The sequence below is a fragment of the Taudactylus pleione genome, unplaced genomic scaffold (assembly GCF_031769625.1).
Source record: "Taudactylus pleione unplaced genomic scaffold, aTauple2 ptg000372l, whole genome shotgun sequence".
NCBI lineage: Eukaryota > Metazoa > Chordata > Amphibia > Anura > Myobatrachidae > Taudactylus > Taudactylus pleione.
Genome location: NW_028284773.1, coordinates 3,003,501 through 3,008,470, shown reverse-complemented (window position 1 = coordinate 3,008,470; position 4,970 = coordinate 3,003,501).

Genomic DNA, 4,970 nt, shown 5'->3' with positions numbered 1-4,970 from the left:
GCCCTTCAAACTTCACTGCTCATTTCTAAGGCATATCATCACTGTGTGAGTGCTGACCACCACTTTCTACCATGCCACAGTGAATGGCAATTAATGTTGTGCAAACTCCTAGTGGCACAGCAATGCCAACTTTGCAGCAAGTGTGCTACAAAGTTTGTAATTCAAAGATGCCTCTTGTAGTTCAGTGATGGTTTTATACAGTGTGCTTCAAACCCAACTGTTAATCTCTAAAGCATGTTATCACTGTGTGAGTGCCGCATATCACTGCTGAACTATTTGCATGGCACAAGTCACATGGACTGGCACTGACTTTTCTAAAATTAGGTGTTATTGTGCTGATATGTGTATCTAGCATAATATACTGTAATAATGATGGCTGAACACATTTATATATTATTTTTCAAAAGTATAGTCAGGACTCGCATACCAAATTATTTAATCCTTTATTACACTCTCAGTTACAGCTCTCAATCCATGACAACTATAGTGTACCAAATGACAGGTTCAGTCAGCCAATCAGCGGGCTGTACTACAGACATTGCATTGTCTTTTTTTTCTTCACATGAGCAGTACAGTTTAGGAAATGCAACATCTGGTGGACAGAAAGTTGTATTACACTCTCCAGCTTTTCCAGCTCTGCAGTATGTTACGATGCGACTGAATACACCACATCACAGCGCAACATAGTGTATGGAGCAAATATGTAGCAGAACACGTCTGTAGGACCATCAAGAGTAGTTTCTGGCCAATTCTCTAGTCAGGATGCTGAGGAGTAAGAGGCTGGGACATTGTGCAGTAGTTTTCTGTCATCATCTGCGAATGCTGCTCAGGATAAACTGATGATTGCATTCTTTTGGAGAAAGATAAGATTCAAATTAAACACTTCATATTGAACATGTGCCACACATTGTTCTAATGACCACTACAACCAGCGGGAACAGGTCAAAATCCAGACAGTAGGGATGGCGGTGCTTAGAATGCCGGCGCCAGAATCTCAACACCTGTCAGAATCCTGGCACTGGCATCCCGACCGCTGGCATCCTGACAGTAAGTACTGGGGTTAGGGAGAGGGAGAGGGTTAGGGTTAGGCACTAGGGGAAGAGTTAGGGTTAGGAACTAAGGGGGGAGTGTTAAGTTTAGGGTGCGGGGAGGGGGAGGTTAGGTTTAGGCACTAGGGGGGTTAGGTTTAGGCACTGGGAAGGGAAGGTTAGGGGTAGGGAGAGAGGGAGGGTTAGCATACCAATGTGTCGGTATCCTAACCCTGTCAGGATACCGGCATAGGTATTCTGACCATTGGGATCCCGAGTGCCGGCATGCCTTATCCAACCTCAACCGGCAGTCTAAAGCCCTCATAAGGATCATACTGACTGAAGGACACCTTCTTTCTGTAGCTATTAAAAACCTTTAAAAATAAATAATTAAAACATTCTACATTCAACATGTGTGGCTTACTATAGTGGTTGTCTTTTTTGTCCTTTTGGAAAAAAATAATGTATTTCTGTTGGTGATTGCTCTGTGACATTTGCTTTACATTTTCTATACAATTTCATCCATACTGCCTAAAAAATGTTAATGCGTTCAAAAAATGAATCAGCCTTATTACTGGATTGTTAAGGGGAAAGAGTATAATTTTGGTATTATTTTGGATGGTGTACTGTGTTTTTATAACACATTTTATAATTTTCTTTTTTGTTAAGGTCATTTATTATTTAATTCTTATGTTTTTAAATGTTGCTTCTAATTTAGATGAAAAGTTAGGGTTACTTGTTTGTAATTGTTGCACTGACTTAGCATTAGTGGTTAAGAGTACTTATCAAATGGTTTTTAAAAGGACCTGAGTAAGAGGTGCACACTATGTCGATGCTGTAGGCAAATGGTCAATGTATTCAATCAGCGCATACGTCCCAAGATTAGCACTGAAAGCTGTTGAATAAATTGGGATGCAGAGAGAGGCAAACTAACTGCGCGTTTCTGAGTGGTAATGGGAATGGCAAGCCAGACAAGTGTGTTGCAGTCAGCGACTGCGTCTTTAGATGCAGTTGTAATCACTGTGGCAGCCATGTTCAGATGGAGAAATTGCACCTGTCATAGGACTGGTGCAATCACTGAGCTGACGGTGAAGCTGATGCGACTGATGGTGCGTCTTAATATGCACGGCACCGCAGCCGGTAAACGCCTCTGTATAAATCCTATCAGCTGCAGCATTAGCATATAAACAAAGTGGTGTTTCAGCAAAGGATGCAGTGGCGGCTGCAATAGCGACCCAGAGTGTCCACATCTACAGCATGGCAATCTTTAGCAAGGTCATTTCGCAAGCTCTGTGGGGAGACATGAGGAAGACCTACTCAGTCTACATTTATTTCCATTAAGTCCTCCAGAATGAGACCCTGACATAGGGCCTAATTCAGAGATGGACGCAATGCCGAAGTTTATGCAGCTGAGTGAATATCAGTGGTCTGCGGATGCATCAGAGTCACATTGCGCATGCAACAAGTTTCATTACTGATGTCATTTGCAGCAAGGATTTATTTACAAAGTGATTGACAAACAGGGATAGTTTGTGAGCAGCAAAGGGTGGTAGGGGTGGTTACTGAAACGCAGGTAAGGACTCATCAGCCAGCAAGGACTCATCATGAGTCCTTACTGGCTGTGTCTGGACGTGCAGGATCCACAGGTTCCCACTCTTTCGGTTGGAGCTCCCGTCTTCCAGACAAACCGGAATTAGTGAGATACCATCCATCTGGGCTGCATGTTAAGATAAGCTTTATTGATTGTTTTAAAAACTGATCACAATTTTTAAGGTACGCATATTATTGTTTCACATTTAGTGTGTATTAATTTTTTTTTTAAATACTACACTATCATCTCTATTCGTTGTTTTCGGGGTATACAATCGGGAACCGGCTGCCTTAATAACAGCAGCCGGCTTCCCGACTGTCATATCCCAGCGAGGGTGAAATGCCAGGCTTCTATATCTAGATCCCTGTCATTTCCCCGATGCCGGGAGACAGGCGCCTGGCATCCCGATTGAAGTGATGCCGGGTGCTGCGAGCGGACAGCCACGGGGGGGGGGGGTTAGGTTTAGGGCCCCCGGTGGCACCCCCCGGAAGGGTTAGGGTTAGGCTAGGAGGAGAGAGGGTTAGGGTTAGGCACCCCCCCGGGGGACTTAGGTTTAGGCAGCGGGGAAGGGTGGGTTAGGGTTAGGCACTTAGAGGGGGAATTAGGGTTAGGCACTTAGGGGGGAGGTTAGGGTTAGGCACCCCTAAGGAGGGTTAGAGTTAGGGGGTTTGGTTAGGTTAGTTTATACTTACCTTAGGGACGATCAGGATTTCCAGCGCTGTCAGGCTTCCGCTGCCGGCCTCTGCTGATCTGTCGGGCTGCCGTTGCCGGGAATCGAACTGCTGGCCATGCGGCAGCCGAGATTCCATACCGATTCCGTCTTTGGTGCCTTTTGGTATGTGGGTATGTTCCAGATCTTCAGGAACCAATAACCATCAGAAACTGTTTGTTGTCTAAATATACCCTGATGACCATATGACCATATACTCAAGCTTGAGTCTGGTATGCATATATTTCAGAACTACTACACTATAAGTTCTTTTCTTGGTAATTTCTTGTTTATATATATATATATATATATATATATAAATATATATATATATATATGTATACAGCAGGGCCGTAACTAGGGGGATGTGCCTGGTGGCACCGCACAGAGCACAAGGGTGTGGCACTGTCATTGCCCCATGGCCCTTGCATTTGGCTAGCAGGGTGCTTGGTATGGCACCCTGCAGCCAGTAACACTGCGACAGTGCTGCCCGTAGCGTCTTTTAGAAGATACAGGCAGGCACCCTGCCATTTATACAGCTGCACAGAGCATCTTCAAGATACTCCATGCACTGCCCCCAATTACGGCGTCATGACATCATGACAAAAGGGGGTGGGGCCAGCACAGGATGCATTAAAGCCTTGTTACAGCACTGCACATTGGCATGTTTTGTCTGCTGTGGCCTCAATTTTGCACAGCATTAAAATATATGAAATATTGTTGTTTCAAATAGCTGTAATTAAAAGCCGGACCCAGATCTCTGGTTGCAGTAACATCCACAGTATGCTTAATGCTTCTGCAGTCCCTCAAAATTAAGAGATTTATTAACCATTAACCCTGCACCCACCACCATAGGTGCAAGGAGTAGCCCCAGGCTTCACTCCAGCCCTGGTGTATCCTCGGGAGGGGGACCCCTTTTTTGGATGGTCCCCACTTTCCCAGGAATCCCAGGGCTGGGGTGACGAGTTTGGGGTTGGATAATGCTTTGGCAGGGGGACCCCATGATGTCTGTTCCCTTCCCATGGCATTACTCCCGGCTGGTTGAGCCCGGTGCTAGTTAATGGAAATATAGGGGAAACCCAATGCCATTTTCCCCCAAATTTCCAGCACCTTAATGGGCTCAAAAGTCTGGTGCCCCCTCCTTATGTCACCTGGGGCACATGCCTTGTCTTCCCCGCCATTGCTGCAGCCCTGGGTAATGGTAAATTGGAAAAAGGTTTAAGGCAGTGGTTCCCAAACTGTGTGCCGTGGCAACCTGGAGTGCCTCGGGACACTTGCAGGGGTGCCTCAGGGTGGTGGACCAGCATCAAATGAAATTCTTTATGGTCAATGTAATGTAAATATGTGGACAAACAGAAGTGCAAACCTGTCCACCACGACATAACTGAGCCTGAGGATGACAGGTAAACACAACTTACTTCACTTTACTACAGTATTTCACTACATTTTTTTCTGAATTTCTCATTAACAAACTTTTGGCTTAGGGGTGCCGTGAGAACAATACTGATACACTAGGGCGCCGTGATTCAAAAAGTTTGGGAACCTCTGGTTTAAGGGAATAAACAGCAGTAGCAGTGGAGGGTCTGACATGGATACAATTATGCAGAGAGTGCAGAAGAGTAGAGAAATTATGTGAAATTAA